The sequence below is a fragment of the Canis aureus genome, chromosome 4, assembly GCF_053574225.1.
Source record: "Canis aureus isolate CA01 chromosome 4, VMU_Caureus_v.1.0, whole genome shotgun sequence".
NCBI classification, from domain to species: domain Eukaryota; kingdom Metazoa; phylum Chordata; class Mammalia; order Carnivora; family Canidae; genus Canis; species Canis aureus.
The window spans coordinates 2,869,335-2,887,485 of record NC_135614.1 but is presented as its reverse complement, the minus strand read 5'-3'; the positions used below and the strand labels follow the sequence as shown (position 1 = coordinate 2,887,485).

The 18,151-nt window shown below is 34.5% G+C and overlaps 1 protein-coding gene across 1 annotated transcript in view; it reads right to left on the bottom strand.

Moving 5' to 3' along the window:
• Positions 1-9,292: 9,292 nt before the first annotated feature.
• LOC144312013 (uncharacterized) overlaps positions 9,293-18,151 on the bottom strand; it is a 53,641-nt gene continuing 44,782 nt past the window's right edge. The window contains exons 6-7 of the mRNA XM_077894333.1: positions 14,012-14,212; positions 9,293-9,391 (exon numbers count right to left, since the gene is read on the bottom strand). The gene's annotated coding sequence lies outside the window, so the exon portion shown is untranslated. The remainder of the gene's footprint in view (positions 9,392-14,011; positions 14,213-18,151) is intronic.

Sequence of the window (18,151 nt, the reverse complement as noted above, 5' to 3'; positions counted from 1 at the left end):
ATAAAAGTATAAAATCTCCTTGTCTGTTGTAATATAACTTTTTTCTGATGTCTACTTGTTCTAATACTAAGACAGTCATTTTAACTCTTATGATATGGTATATCTCACATTTTAATACTAAAAATGTTTAAATGATAAAAAGCTTTTTCATTTGCCCACATATGTTTTTCCATTGTTTTTCACACTTGTCTACAGATCCAGGTTTATATCTGGTATCATTTTTTCAGCCTGTAAAGTAGTCTTTAGTGTGTTCTATTACATGCCTGCTACCAAACAATTTTGCTGGAAAAGTCTTTTCAATCTTTATTTTTGAAAAAAATTTTTTTTGCGGGGGGCACAGATTTTAGATGCTCTCCCCACCATTTTCCTCTTTAAATATGTTATTTGATTTTCTTCTGGAAGCTTTTTTCCTGAGAATGGTTAATCATTATTTTTCCCCACACATAATAACCCACACACACATGCTTTTAGTATTTCCTCTTTATCAGTGCTTCTCTACAATTTGATTATGATGGTTTCCCATAGTATAACTTTCCTTGTTTATTTATTTTAGAGTTTTATGAGCATCTGAGGTCTCTGTGTTTATAGATTTATTACATATGAAAAATTTCCAACCCTTTCTCAAACTTTTTCTTCCCTAGATCTGCTTCTAATGACTCATCTTTCCTGGTTGTGGGACATACCTTCCTCTCTGGTAAATCTAGATTCTTGTTGGGGATTTTGAATCTTAGATTATTAAGCATATGAATTTTCTCATCTTTCTCTAAAAGCTATTGAGTTTAGTGGTCTTAGGAAGTCAGCTGAATTGCAGATTAGCTTGATCATTTTAAGGCCTCCTTGGCCCTATTCCTAAGGCATCTCCTTTTTTGGTCCCCCCTCTTGATTTCTCCATCAAGATATCTCTAACTGGGACTCAAATTATGCATGCTTTACTTGTTTTGCAGTTTATATCATCCTGTACTTGTTTTTCCAGTTTCATACGTCATTTTTACCCTTTGTATGTGCACATGAATATTCAGGAACACACTTGGTGGATATTCAGAGTGCTTCTCTGATTATTTCCTTCTTTCTGATTCTCTGCCTCTCTAATTTGATATCTCCTAAGTCCTCAATATTTAATACCTGTATCTTCAGTTCAATGAGATATGTATGTTCTCTTGAGTACCCAGCCCTATTTGACAAGCACCTATAGGCAGAAAGCCTAGACCAGCTTTAGGGTCAATGTGTTTCTGTTTCCTTCCCTTTCTCTGAGTTTACAGCCATGAGCTGCCTGTTGTCCAAAGTCAAAAAGTATCAACAGAAGTTAATCCAATATGGACTGAAGAGAAAACCTCTTCAAATGTTTTTCTTAAAAAAAAGGAAAAAAAATGTTTTTCTTTTTCTTTTAACTCAGTAGCCCATCAGAACCTACCAAACTTATTTCATGGGGACTCAAATAGGTTCTTAAATTATATTCCCTACAAAAATTAGCATTCTTAAAGCATGTTTTCTAGTACATAATCATTTTACAAAATGAGCTTCACTTTTATCTACTACAAAAGATTTAGTGTAATATCTAGTCATCCATCCATAAAATGGTGGCTTATAGTAGTTGTTGAGGAGATCCTTCAAAGTTTGTACACTATGAAATGTTTAAATTAAACATTAGTTATTAAAGTACAACATAGGGATCCCTGGGTGGCTCAGAGGTTTAGCGCCTGCCTTTGGCCCAGGGCGTGATCCTGGAGTCCCGTGATCGAGTCCCACATCAGGCTCCCTGCATGGGGCCTGCTTCTCCCTCTGCCTGTGTCTCTGCCTCTGCCTCTCTCTCTCTCTCTCTATCATGAATAAATAAATAAAATCTTTAAAAAAAATAAAGTACAACATAATTTCCTCTACTTCTATAAAGAGAAATAACGTGTATTGGTCAAATGGCATAATATAGCATTTATTTTCATATGGCAGTGTATGTGTGGAAAAAATGCATTGATTCACAGAAATATTAAAAGCACATTTTTTCTTCACTATTCTCAAATTATGCATTTATTTAAATTAGAGACTTTGTAAATGCTTTTCATGTAATTTAGATAGGCTTTCTCAGATATTTAGATATGATTAATATAAATTAAAACACATGCATATCAAGTTGTTTCCTTTTGCCAGAATTGTTCAAAATTCCAAACTTTCTCTGTATCTCAAATATTGTGGTAATCTTAACATAAAGTTCCTTTCAATTTAAAAATGTTCTCTCTATAATGAGAACATGGTAGGGGAAAATCGCATAAATTTTTAAATGGTCTTCTGAGAAAGCTCTGAAATAATGCATTTCTTTTCTTCAATTTCAAAGGGTGAACTATATTACCATGTACCTCTCAACTAATAAATGCCTATGGTTATACAAGATATACTTCAGGAAAACAATTTGACATTCTCTTACTTCTTGCTATTAAGTTATGTTTTTGAGGTCCATAGATAAAATTAGTAATATCTCTTTCTCTATAACTCACTGTACAGAAGCAAATACACACACAAAGATGAGCTTTAGTTTATTTCTTAATGACTTCCTGGAGACTGTATATCAAATTACATTTGTTTATCTAGAGGGAGAGAAAATAATAATGCATCATTTCATTAGTTGTGGAATATTCTTTGCATTAGTTATGCCAGACATTAATGATTTATCTTATTCAGTGATGCCTCCTTTTTATTAAAATATTATAAATCTCAAAATATTCTGTAATTAAATCCTTAATATTAAAGAAAAAGTCTTGGTGAGTTGCTTTCTCCAATATTTTAAATATTTCTTTATTTCCAATGAGCTGAATAATCTCAGAAGAATTTTAGTTAATCACAAAGAAGATGCTTGGTAAAGCTGACTGTGGCATAGTAATTAAGAAGCAGCCAAAATCCCCATTTCTTGCAAATTTTCAACAATATGCTCTTCAAAGGATGATTTTAGAAGAAACCATTGAATCTGTCCTCTAAATTTTATTTTAACTTGGTCTACTCATGACATTTTATCTCATCAAGAGTGAGACCACATTCCCAAAATGTAGTTGCTGAATGCTCTTAACATAATGATTACTAGGGATGAAATTGAGATTCCTGAGATATGTGAGAGCTTCAGTTTGAAGTTAAATTGTCAATGTCACAACATTGTGGGGTACACTCTCCCAAATAAGGAGTGTGCATCCGATGTCACTAATAACCTTTAGAGCTAAGTATATTTAAAAAAAATAAGCTTTATTTTAAATTCTATGTATATTTTTATTCTTTACTTCCTTCAATATCACTTCCATGACAGCAGTTATTTGCTATTTTTCCATATAAATTTTGGGATCTGAGGCTAACCTATGAATAATGATAAGTTTGAGGCATAGATACTGACAACTCTATAGGGTAGTGGGAAGATTCATATATTATGTTTGAAATGTAGAAATTAACTCATTCTCAGATAAGGAACTATGTATATAAATGGGTACATTTATAGACCTGAGTTAAATGTTAAGATACATTAAGATTATCACTTCTGTTTCAGAAGATTAGACAGACTCCTATAAAAACTGAGCCCACTATCTGGTTCAGTCTAATACAGGAAACATCTCAGTGTGAGTATTTCAGAACAATGTCCACTGTATACCATATTGGATTTACTGTGCTTATTAAAGGAACAGCTTACATGTGTGGGAGTAATGTTAAAATATCCAAGGCCTTAGAAAAGCACTATATGTGAAATCAACCCCTTACTCCTAAATTTGTCCCCCACACCCATAAAGATCTTTTAAGTAAACTTTTGAAGTATTAAAGTTAAATGCAAGACATCTTGAGGAGTGTGCTTCTTGAGGAGTGATGTGTGAGAATGAGCAGTCCTATCTGATTTACCACAAAAACATTATACAGAGCGAGTTACAGAGCTGTGGTTTCAACTCTGACATGTAAAATATTTGAGTTGTGTCACTCTTATCCTTATAGTTAAAAAAAAAAAAAAGGTGAACTAAAAATCAGTGAATTTTCTTAGACCCACCAGATAACTCAAGACAGGATAAATTGGCCATCCCCAAATCATGAGATAACTGAATCAGTCATGGCAGTGATCTGCTTACTTGGAGCAGAAGCCATGAGAGCAATAAACAGGTAGCAACCCTTAAATGGTAATTCTGTAGACTGTTTAAGTATTAGTAAAATTGGTACAAGAGAGAAACTTCTGGTTGCCAGTCTTAGGCCACAATCCACAAATTTGTGGATTTTGCCTCAAGGAACTCAACAGGTTCTTACAGTGAAGATCCCAAAAGATAACGTCATGGTTCTGGTAGGGGGAAGGAAAATTAACATCTAAAGTACAACCAGAGTCTCAAAATCAAGGCCTACTGTCCAAGGAAAAAGACTTTATCAGAGCCTTATTATACCTGGCACAATGTTTACCTGACTTATGTGCCCATTAGTCTGTTTGTCTAGAGACAGAGAACGTTTTGTTATTGGACTTATAAGCCAAATTGCATACTAAAAATATCTATAAACTACAATATCTGTATCAGGTTCTTAACTTTTAAAATTTATAAAACCTGCACAGTGACAGATAATTACAAATAAAGAATCTCAATATCACTAATTTTAGCTCTAATGAAATGTTTTTAACATGAGATAATACAAACAGCATATAGACCTTAAGATGTAGAAAAACACGGTGATTGCTTTAGATCAGTCTCTAGATTTACATTGTCTAATACAGTAGGCACTAGCTACATGTTGGTATTGAACTTGAGATGTGTCTAGTCCAAATTGAGATTTTTGTAAATATAAAATAAGCATTGGATTTCAAAAACATTGGATTTCAACATGTAAAATGTACATTTATTTTATATTGATTACATGCCAGAATAATGATATTTTGGATATATAATGTTAAATAAAATTATATTATTAAAATTAATATTACCAGTTTTTAAAAATAGTAGAATACTGAATAATACATATGTGGCTCCATTATATTTCATTTGGACACCTACTGTACAAGGAAAAAATGCAAAACTCCTGATCAACCATAATTATTCAGTAATATAGTAATGGGTCATCTGATGACTTACAATACAATGTGACAACTTAACTCACAATGCTTTTTAGCTTATTGATACCACTTCACTGATTTTTTTTTCAACAAACTGAATTTTTCTGTGAATTTTTGCATTGGGAAGGCACAAGTCAGAAAACACCATCGTGAATTTGTCAAAATTTTAATTCAAGAGCAGCATGCATGACTGTTGTCTGAAATAATAATTTTTTGGATTTTCAGCTTTGGCTATACCAATAGATAACAATTATTAAGGTAAAATACTGAAACATTTATCAAAATTAGTACCGCTGGTAATTTCCATTTCATTAATATTTATACATGTTTCCATTTGTAAAGTTTCTTAAACTCTGTGAGATCCATGAAACCTTTCAACATTTATAGATGGAGATCATGAACTCAGTGAAATTTTATGGAACATTTTGTGGATTTGTTAATTTTTCTATTCTGGAGAGAAGAGTCAAAGACTTTACTAGTTTGCTAAAGGACTCAATACAAAAAAAATTAATTTCCTACTTTAGAACTAGCTTAATCTCTTTCCAGTACTGTGGCTTCTTTTTGGTTGAGATAAAGACTAACATACATTTCTTGAATTTAATGTGTGCTAATAAATTTTTTGAGCTTCTGAGTTTTAAGAAATTAACTGGAAGTACTGAGAGATATTAATCCTTGCAGTGGAGGATGAGGGACTCCTTTTTAATCTGAAAATGATAGCAATTTTATATGGTTTAAATCATATTTGATGTATTCTCTATGTCTGCTATCTGTAGTTAATGCCTTCATGTAGAGTATTCTCTATATCTGCTTTCTGAAAGGTTAATGCCTTCAGGTAGAGTAGTTGGTGTAAAAGAAACCCTCATGCATGGGTGATGGGAATGTAAACTGTGCAGCCACTGTGTAAGACAGTATGCAGGTTCCTCCAAAAATTAAAAATAGACTTAACCTACAATCCAGCAACTGCACTAATGGGTATTTACCCAAAGAATATGAAAACAGTAATTCAAAAGGATATCTGTACCCTTATGATTATTGCAGCACTATATAATAGTCAAATTATGGAAGCAGTCCAAATGTCCATAAACTGATGAATGGATAAATAAGATGATATAGATATCTATATATATACACATACATTGGAGTATTAATCTACTATAAAAAATAGTGAAATCTTGCCATTGCAACAATATGGATGGAGCTAAAGGGTATAATGTTAAGTGAAATAAATCAGTCAGAGAAAGACAAATACCATATGATTTCACTCCTATGTGGCATTTAAGAAACAAAACAATGAACAAAATTAAAAAATAAAGAAAACAAAAAAAACCCAGACTCTTAATTATAGAGAATAAACTGATGGTTATCAGAGGGAAGATGGAGGTGGTGAAATAGGAGAGGAGATTGAGTACCCTTATCATGATGAGCACTGAGTAATGTATAGAATTGTTGAATCACTATATTGTACACATGAGATTAATATAACACTGATGTTAACTATACTCGAATTATAATTTAAAAACAATAAAAAAGTAATTGATGTCTAAGTCATCAAAATTTAGTTAAATTAGTTTAGTATGAGGGCAATCATCAATTTTATCCAAAAGAAACTTCCTTTTTGGTATTCTCATTATTAACTTCCCAGGCACACAAGCTAATATAGAGCAAAACATCCCTTAGGCTCTATAAAAATAAAAACAAACAGCTTTCCACCATGCTACTGCAGTCTTTAGCATATGAAAGAGTGATTTTTTCCTATCACTGGAGCCAGATTTGCTTTAGAGAACACTAATTTCATAAGTTTGTCTCCAAACTTGGTACAGTCTGAAGACACAACCCTTATACACAAAAAGCCACAAAGTCTTCAAAAAACTAAACCATTTAAAAATAAATAAATAAAAGCCCACAGTTTTATCTGCTCTTGTGTTTATGCCATCATAATAAAACAGTCAATGCTCAGTGTGGTAATTTCAAAAATTTGATCCCGAATATGTGTGTAAATAATAGATTGAGTTTCTGAGTGTTTCCACAATGTAACAATAACTCAAATTATAGCAGGATTGGAGGCAAGTAGCCACTGGCTACACAGATACAGGATATACAGGGAGTCAGCTGAATTTTGTGGTTCTAGCAATTCAGGAATCAGCCTGGGCTAGAGTGGAGTCCTAGAGAGTCATGGCCAGGAAGGAACACGGACACACTGTATCACCTGTAGATCACAGGAATCCAGAAGAGAGACCAGAGGTTGGGTAAGGGAATGGGGTGGACACCAGAAGACTCAGTACAATGAATATGTTCCCTACTTTAGAGATGTTTTTGATATCTAGCTCTTGCTATAGGAAAGCCATAAACCTTGATCATAAACTATAAATTCACACCATTTCAGTGGTTTCAGAGGCTATTTTCATAATGATACAAATACACTGTATGTATATTTCACTGTCATTCTCTTGTAAGTGTAGAGTGGAAATTACAGAGGCTGCATGAAGTATGATTCATAAATAAAATACATGGAGCCTGAAAAAATGAATTCAGGAGCAAACATAACAATCTAGCAAGATGCTAAAGCAATTTGCAACAATATAAACCAGTGTCATTCTCACCATTTTTTTCTATTTTACAAAATACAATTATTTGAAACAAAAATGTTACTTAAGTTAATATAATGTTTAGTATTCTGTTTTAAATTTATATAATTATTTATTTATTTATTTATTTATTTATTTATTTATTTATTTTTAGAGAGAGAGAGAGCATGATCAATCAGGGGGCAGGAGAAGTGCAGAGGGAGTGAGAGACAAAATCTTAAGCAGACTCCACACCCAGCATGGAGCCAACGAGGGGCTTAATTCATAACCCTGAGATCATGACCTGAATTACTGCAATTTTAAATGAATTAATAGAGGTTTAACATTTTTTCTTAGTTTTAATTTTTAGTTGGTAAATATTAATAGAATAGCCCACATAAACTAAAGCTCCTTCAGGTGCTCAGTTACTTTTAAGAGTATAAAAGGAGCCATGAGTCAAAAAATTTTGACAAACATTATCTTACATTAACACATCAAAATAGAGAAATACAGGGGCACCTGGGTGGCAGTCCTTTAAGCATCTGCCTTCGGCTCAGGGCATGATCTCAGGGTCCTGGATCAAACCCCTCATTGGACTTCCTACTCAGTGGGGAGCCTGCTTCTCCCTTTATCTCTGCCCCCTGGCTTGTGGTCTCTCTGTTTCTCACACTCTCTCCATCTCAAATAAATGAATAAAATTTAAAAAGTAAAAAAATAAAATAAGAGAAATACAATCTTCTCACAGGGCACTTAAAATGCATCTTATAACATTCAACATCTTTCTAATAAAGAAATAAGCAGTTTGCATCTGGCCTGTGTCTGGGCTGGCAACTCCCAATTGTGGCAGATCCCACTGGGAATTTTGAAGGGTTATATTGAGATATAGCATCCAAGTGCATGTCTTAGCTATTTCTTCATGCTTTCTGAATCCTCTTCTCTATGATAAGCCTCTGGGTATCCATGGGCCATTCTCAAAACTTGTGCATTTTCTTGCTAGGGTAAGTAGAAACTTCCAGATCCTTTCACACTCTGGGCAAGGCATGTGTACACCCAGGAGTTTCTCTTCAGACTCTGCAATGAGGTCCCACACAACCTTCATGTCTGCACCAACATGCCCACTCCATGTTAGAAACTGTATTCAGCCAAAGTCTTGAGAGGCAGAACAACGGAAACAATATTCTTCAAAATTTATTTAGGTGTTTCTAAGGCAACATTTCCTCATCAATGATCAATTCAAAAATCTAGAGATCAAAATCTAGTCTACCAATCACTGCCCTACTGTTGTCTCCCTTATACACTCACCATCTCTTGGGTCTAGAGGGACAAATTTTCTTGGGACCTCCCTTGGCTGTCTCTTTTTGCATCTTGATTCCTTCCCTGGTAAGCTCTCATATGAATAAGAGAACACAAACCAAGACTCATCTCAAAAATTTCATATATATAAATAAATAAATAAATAAATACACACAATTTCTATTAAAAAATGAAAGTGATATCTTCAAAAATCTATAGCAAACTTTATACCAAATAATAAAATATTAGAAACATTTAAAGGAATATCAAGGAAAAATATGGATGCTCAAGATCATCTGTAATATTCAATATTTGCATGTAATTTCTACATAATAGTCTTAAGACATAAAAATAAAAGAGATACAAATATCAGAATTAAAGAGACATAACAGATATCTTTATGCTAATGTTATTATTGTTGGTTTAGAATAACCAAAAGAAGTGTCTGTCACATTGGTAGATTTGTTAGAGCTTCCAATAAGGTGATGTGCTATAAATAAATACAAGAAAAACAGTAGCTTTAGAATGGCTTAAAAAACAAATGAATTAAAATAAAGTTCATAACAACAATTAAACATCAGCAGTACAAGTGAAAACACTTTTCCTTCCTCTTTAATTTCTCTATTCCCTCACATTTCTTAGAAACTACAGTTAACAAGCTGGAGAAGTAAGGAAAGAAGCCAAAAGTCAAAAGTCACATATTAGCTGATAAATTATCCCTTCCTGCAGTACCTACCTGTGGATGGTAGATATATTTAAAATCAATTTCAAATATTTCATTATATAATGGTGCCAGACAATTTAATTTGTGAAATGAAATGTTTTAATTTATAATGTGAAGATGTGACATGGGATTACAAAATCCTGCCACTATCATAATTTTCATCCAGAGCAATGGAAAAAAAAATTCAACTGAGTATATTTTAAAGAGACATGGAAGACAAACTAAGTTGCATTGTAGTTCATCTATGAGTAATGCTAGTTTAACTTCTGGTCAACAAAAGTATATGTTTTTCAATATCTGAGTTTATTTAGTCACAAAATAAATTACGTACAATGTATTTTATATCAGACATTTTTAAAAATTGTAAAATTCCGATATCAAAAATATATGTGCATTATATACTAATCAAGGAATTCCAAGAACTTTCACATTTTTAAGATACTCATACTATTATTTACATCCACAAAATCTTATAACACTGAGTTCAATTGCCATGAAACTTGTCAAACATTTTTCCTAAGCCCCCAAATAGAATTCATTGTTTCCCTTTTTTTTTATGTTCCTCTTTTTCATTTCAAATAATGCCTGTATTTGGTATATTTCAGTTGAATCAGATGTCTCTCCTGTTAGATTAAGCTCCCTAGGAGCATGATAATTTTCTCATCATTGTTGTATTTTATGTGCTTGGTATGTTAGATACCTATTAAAAGAATGAGACACAAAAATTCTGTTGAAATATATAACTCAAAATTCTGAGCCATGAAATTTTTCCTTACTACTGTTATGGTTATGTTTTCTAAATTTACTACATTGCTTTTTGCTATTTATTACCTCACTTTACATTGTTTTATTACATGAATTATTATAAGCATGAGCTATACTTAAAAATCATCAAGAATTATTCCTTTTAAGAGAGAGGGGAAAATGGTGTCAGAGTAAAAGTACCCTAGGCTTGCCAATGAATATAACTAGATAACTATTAAATTATCCTAAATCCTCCAGAAATCAATCTGAAGACCCAGAGAACAAACTTCACAACAAAAGGTAGAGAAGGGGCCACATCAAAGAAGGTAGGAAGTGTGGAGAGGTGGCTTAGGAGAGAAATGGATCATGGTTGCTATGGTGGGGAGGCAGCTGGTTGCAGAGAAAGGCATCAGACAGACTAGCACCCAGAGCAGCACACACAAGGAAGATGATTCCTCATAGCAACTGACTTGGAAAAGAAGAGGGCCTGAATTTCATGACTTCTTGCAACCAGCAGGACTTAAAACCTGGAGTTTTAAAGGTCAGTGTGCTTGACTCTGGGAGAGTTATAAAGACATTGGGCTGCTGATGGAGTAAAGGAGGCCAAACAGCCTGTGGACAAACAGCATGGAAACAGCAAACTGAAGAGCACATGGGGTACACAGTGGGGAGGTTATTCATTCATCTTGGAGTATGTCTCAGAGAGGCAGTTATCACAGAGATACCTTTCCAGGAACAAAGGAACCAGCAGGTGACATTTCCTTCCCCTATCCTTCAGCATAAACAGAACCACTACAGAAACCATTACAGTGCTGACACTGGCTACCTAACTGGCTTACAATAAGCCCTGCCCTCCATACTCAAGAAGAACTACCCTTCCCAGTCATGCTTGTCTCAGTCCCAGTGCAGTGGGCCCCCTCCCGCAGAAGACAGCCCAAACCCCTGCCAACACAGCACCTTCCAACTCAGGAGCTGTGCAAGGCCTTGGTTTTAGTGGTGACAGTGATAAGCCTCATTTCACAAGCAGATCAGAGCACACATGGTTAGAACACACCACTTTCAGGCCAGAGACCAAACACTGCCCCCAACAGGCAACAAGAGCCTCTCAGATAACTGGCCTAAAAAAATAAAGCAGCCAGGACATAACAGCAGAGGACATGCAGCACACATTGGAGACACTCCTGGAAGTGCCAGGCCCTGAGGAACAGAGCAATACAGGACCTCTTCTTCATAAAGCCATAACCTTCAAGAACAGGAGACATAGTTGACTTCTAACACATGGAAAGAGGCACAGAGACTTACACAAAATCAGGAGAAAGAGAAATTTGTCCCAAATGAAAGAACAGAACAAGGCCACACCCAGAGATCTAAGCAAAACAAGACTTAAATAACATCCCTGATGGACAATTTAAAGCAGTGATCAGGGATCCCTGGGTGGCACAGCAGTTTAGCGCCTGCCTTTGGCTCAGAGCGTGATCCTGGAGACCCGGGATCGAGTCCCACATCAGGCTCCCGGTGCATAGAGCCTGCTTCTCCCTCTGCCTGTGTCTCTGCCTCTCTCTCTCTCTCTGTGTGTGTGTGACTATCATAAATAAATAAAAAATTTAAAAAAAAATAAAATAAAGTAGTGATCATAAGGATACTCACTGGACTTAAGAAAAGAATGGAGGACATCAGAGAGACCATTAACACAGAGATAGGGAATAACATAGCAAAGTAAAGGGCTCAATAAACAAAATGAAAAATACACTTGATGGAATAAACAGCAGGCTGGAAGAAGAAGAGTGAATTAATGTCCTAGAAGACAGGATATGGAAAGTAATCAAGCTGAACAAGACACAAAAAAAGAATTATGCAAAATGAGAATAGGGAACTCAGTAACTACATCAAATGTAATAACATTTATATTATAGGAGTCTCAGAATAAGAAAAGAGAGATAATTTATTTGAAGAAATAATACCAGAAAATCTCCCTTTTCATTGGAAGAAAATAGATATCTAGATCCAAAAAGAACAGAAGACCTCCAACAAAATCAACAAAAGTAGATCCACACTAAGACATATTGTAGTTAAAATGGCAGAATACAGCGATAAAAAAATTCTTAAAAGCAGCAAGACAAAAGAAGACAGTTACATATCAAAGAACCCCTTAAGCCTATCAGCATATTTTTTCAGCAGAAACTTTCCAAGCTGGAAAGGAGTGGCATGATCTATTCAAAGTGCTGAATGGGAAAAATCTACAGCCAAAAATACTCTGTCCAGCAATGCTATCATTCAAAATGGAAGGAAAGATGGGATTTCCCAGGTAAACAAAAACTAAAAGAGTTCATGATCCCTAAACCAGCCCTGCAAGAGATATTACAGAGGACTCTTTGAGTGGAAAGGAAAGACCAAAAGTGACAGTATGAAGGTAGGAAACACAAAAGCAGTAAAAATAAATAGTTCTCTAAAAAATCAGTCAAGGAACTCATAAAATAAAAGGATGTAAAATATGACACCATATACCTAAAAGGTGGGGAGGAGAGGACTCAAGACTGGATTCAATCCTAAAATCAACCTAATATAGACCACTATATATGCAGAAGATGTTATATACAAACCCAATGATAACCACAGATTAAAAACTACTAATAAATATGCAAAAATAAAGAGAAAGAAATCCAAATACATCACTAAAAATCCCAAGCAAACCGTGAAAGAAAAACAAGAAGGGTCAGAGAAAATCTTAAGAAACAACCACAAAAAAGTAATAAAATGGCAATAAATACATATATCAAAAATTACTTTAAATGTAAATGGACCAAATGCTCCAATCAAAAGACACAAGAGTATTATACTTAGTGAAATAACTCATAGAAACACAAATATGATTTCACTTATGTGTGGAATTTAAGAAACAACATGAACAAAGGAAAAAAAGAGAGAGAGTGAGCCAAAAAATGGACTCTATAGAAAATAAACTAGTGGTTACCAGAAGTGGGTGGCAGGATGGATGAAAAAGGGGATAAAGGAGTACACTTGTGATGAGCATTAAGTGATCAAACTAAAAAAGTTACATAAATAAAAATTTTAAAAATGAATAGGCAACCTCAAAACAAAAGGAGCAATCCCTTTTGCTTCTATCTTCGAAAAGTTTAATTTACATAAACTAGGAAAACTGTAATATGTATATTAAAAATTATGAAGCATTTGAGTGACATTGCTATTATACATGTTGTAATAAAAAATAATGTAATTTAACTTTCTGAAACTTAATAATAGAAATTTAAAAATATTTGCTTGTCACGTTATGAACAATGAGAAAAGATTTACTTTGAAAAAGTAAAATAGCCATAAATCAGTGTAATAGTGGATAACACCGTAAATATTTTAAAGAAAACAAGACAGTGGTTTAATATATCCTAACTGAATTTTAAATTTTATAAATAAAATATAAGTAGGTAGGAAGGAAATTAATATATCAAAGTGAAAGTAAAACAGTATATATGAGGCAGAAGCAAACTAAAAACCACAGTGAAGTTCTCTGGGAGATATTCTATAATTTCATAGGATACCATGAAATGATCTATACACAGTTTGTCTGATAATGTCATTTATTGCCTTAATTTAGCATCATGTAAGAAATACAGATGGTATACTTACCCTATTTTCTTCTTTCTAATGATGTCTATGTAATTTCCTTGGAATGTGAAATTTACAATGTATATGTGACATATTGTATGCACATCTTCCCCTTCCTTCCTTCCTTCCTTCCTTCCTTCCTTCCTTCCTTCCTTCCTTCTTTCCTTCTTCTCTTCTAACTTTGACCCTTATTATTCATAGCAGATATGCCATATCTCAAGCCTAGAAATGGATTTTGATTGATGTAAATCAGTCATAATGGTTCCTATTGTCCTTACCAAAAGTTGGTTTAAAAAAATGCTCTGGGACATCATTTTGGCTAATAAGACAAAAGATAACTTCTGAGGGGCTTCTAGGAAATGTGCCCTTGCTTTTACTTAAGAGTTCCTTTTAAAACTTTGGATGTTATAGGGACTAAATGAGATATTTTGAGACAGATGAATCAATCTGGAATAATCTGATATAAAATTGCAAAGGAAAAGATTTTGAAAGTATAGGTTCCTGCGGCCATTATCGAACCATGATGTCTTCAGTCAGCTGCTTAACAGAATACCATAGACTATGTAAACAACAAACATTGATTTCTCCCATTTCTAGGGGCTAAAAGTCTAATGAGTGCACTCTCCCTGGTTTGAAGACAGTCCTTCCCAGTGTATTCTCACTTGTAAGAGAGAGAAGCAATAAGCTCTCTCCTCTTTTGTCATAAGGATGCTAATGCCATCATGAGGACAGGAAGGTAGAGCCATCCCGAGGGTGTCATTTCCAAACACCATTACATTGGGAATTAGAGTTTCTTTTTTGGGGGGGGAGGGGTAGAGTTTCAACATGAATTCAGCACATGGATTCAACACGTCCTGGAGCTCCCCTAATCCCGGACTTCTTATTTGAAATACTAGTTCGTGTTGTGCAAAAATCTGAATTTGAGATTTTAACATATAACTGAAAGGATACAAGATATAAAACAATTCTACAGTAACATTATAAATGATAACACTTATGAAGGTCAAGGTTATAAATCTCTGAGTGTGTTATGCCTTTTTGTACCCATCTTCATTGAGATTTCCTTGAAATACATCATGCATTAAGAATGTCATTTTCTTTTTCTTGGTAATTTTGACACTTTCTTGGTAAAATTAGCTTTTTACATTTTTAACTATTTCTTAAAAGTGAAATATAATATAGATTCTGTGCCTACAACTACAGAGAGCACACTCCTACAACTCAATGAACAATAAAGCCAATGATCATGTAAATACAACTCAAATGAAGTAAGAGAAGATTGCCAGAACCCCAGAAGCTTCTTCCATATCCATTTCCAAGCACAACCCTGACTTCTAACTGCAGAGATTAGCTTTACTTATTTTGGAACTTGTGATTAGGGGAATCACAAGGAATGTATTGTTTTTATTAGATCATTTCTTTCATAAGCAGTTTGTTTCTAAGATCCATGCATTTTTGTAAGTAGTTACTGATTATCTTTTTTTTGTTTAGCTGTACAGAATTCTAATATGAATATAATACCATTTATTTATCTATTTTAACATTGACAGACATTTACCAAAAGCCTTCCTTAAAATGTGAAAATTCCACAGACCAGTGGAAGGTATTTTGAAATACATAGAGCTAACTGAGATCTCACATTCAGAATGCAGAGTCTACGGCCATACCATCCTGAACATACCTGATCTTGTCAGAATAAAGAATCCCCAGAATTCAGTAAAAGACAGAAAATCAAGTAATAAAATGTGCAAGAGATTTACAAGTGCTATACAATAGGTGATGTTCCAGTCTTCAATAAAAACCTTTAATTATTTTTATTAGTAGTAACCAGACAAGTGCACATTAAAACATAATTAAATTCCACTATACATGCCCCAGAAAGGCAAAAACAAAAAAAGTACCAAAAAAAAACACAAAACAAAAGCAAGTTCATGACAATACCAAATATTAGCAAACAAGTTTAGCAACAGAAACTCTTAGACTCTATGCAGCTAGAATTGGCAATTAGTACCATATTTTGGAAAATATCTTTCTTGATCTTCTAAACTTTAGCATTTGTTTTTTCTGTTACCTGAAAATTTCACTCATAGGTACATTCTCACTTAGTTGCCATTTGTTTCAGAGGACACGTGTTTGAATATTTTTAGCAGAATCAATCTAATTTGTCTAAAAAATGGAAAGTACTTTTTAAAATCATCAAATCTCTCTTTCATATCAGTTCAATTGTGTGATAATCTACAAAAGACCTACAAAAGACAAGAGCACTAAAGGAATGAGAAAAACAGGGAATGAAAGTTTAATGTTGAATCCAGAGAGCTAAGCAAAAGAAATCTAGAGGAGGTCTATTGTATTCAAAATCTGTGGACACTAAACCTAGCTGTGTCAATCATAGAATTCGTTACTGTCTCCTGGATGGATTCTCTCCCATTCTAGAGAACAAAAATCATTCATACCGTCTTGACTATTCTCAAGCCTGACATGGCAGCCATAGATGTGTACTGCTCAGATTCTTCCCTAAGAGGAACCCACCCAGAATGTAGCTGGCTTATGGACTTCAGCTGCCACCACTTTGGCTCCATCACCACCTCCCACACAGGATACATTCTCCCTGAGTTGCTCCCTACCAGTGATTGTATATGGCAGAAGGAATAGAGTGCTGTTCTGTCCAACAGACAACTCAAATGTACACTCTTCACTCTGGGACCCCATCACCCTGATTGAGACCCTCTCAGAGTTGTGCCTCAGTCACTTCTACTCAAATGCCCTTCCTTTCCTACTTCCTTCCATAGTTTTTCTTATCTGTGTTTGGCCTGAAAACTCTCCCTGCTAACCGTCTTTCATCATTCACTGAATTACCCCAAATGATTCTTTTGCACATCCAATTCCACTTGGATGTCTACTTCCAGGAGGACATGAACCATCACGTCCAGTATCTTATACCTTTCCCAAAACTCTCAAAAACATCACCTCATGGTCCCTACCTACCTCCACAGGGAGCTTGATGTGGGACTCAATCCCAGGACCCTGGGATCACAGCCTGAGCCAAAGGCAGATGCTCAACCACTGAGCCACCTAGGGGTCCTGCTTATTTAGTCTTATCAATTAATTCTTCCTTTCAATTTTTTAAAAGATTTTATTTATTTATTTATTTATTTATTTATTTATTTATTTATGAGAGACACAGAGAAAGAGGCAAAGACACAAGCAGAGGGAGAAGTAGGCTCCTCACAGGATGCCCAATGCGGGACTCAATCCCTGGACCCAGATCATGCCTCGAGCCAAAGGCGTGCCAGCTGAGCCACCAAGGCATCCCTCTTCCTTTCAAGTTATTAAAAAGAGTTGTTCTTCTGCTTTAGATTAAAGGTAACTACAAATTATTTGCTCAATCATTTAAGGGTTCGACTCTTGGTTTTAGCTCTCAGTTCAGGTCATAATCTCAGGGTCATGGGCTCAAGCCCTGCATCAGGCTCTGTGCTCAAGAAGGAGTCTGCTTGAGGTTTCTCTCCCTCTCCCTCTACCCCTCACCCTGCTCGTATGCTCTCTCTCTCTCAAATCAATAAATAAACCATTAAAAGATAAAAATTTAAAGGAAGCCTGACTTTGAACTCTTATATTAATTTAATATAACATAAACTTGTACACAGGGATTAAATCTCAGTAAAAGTAAGTGAAATGGAAAGCTTAATACAAAAGAAACCAATATTGTAGAAAGCCAGGTGAGAGTAGAAATAAACAAAATTGAAGGGATTTTTTAAAATCTAAATTTAAAAAGGTAAAAATGAGAAGATTCTCATGCATGGAGGGCAAATACATGACAATTCTAACAGTGTCCAAAATATTATATGGGACCTGGGTTCAAAAAAATTGCCAATAGTATTTCTCTGTGGTTCCAAGGTGCAAAGAAATCTTGCTTCTAAACCATTGTTTTTAAATGGTAATATAGATACTTGTTTTATTTATTCATCTTGCTAACATTTACTTACCAAGAGGGTCTTGTACAGAGTGGAAGGGGATATGGCAAGTAACAAAGTTTGGTTGTTGTATATTTTAGTTGGAGAAAAGTATTCATAAACAATTTTGCTACAAAGCAGTAACAAAGTAACTGTTATACAAGATGTCGTAAAGTGCCATGGGGATAAAAGAAGGGAGTGGTGACTCTTG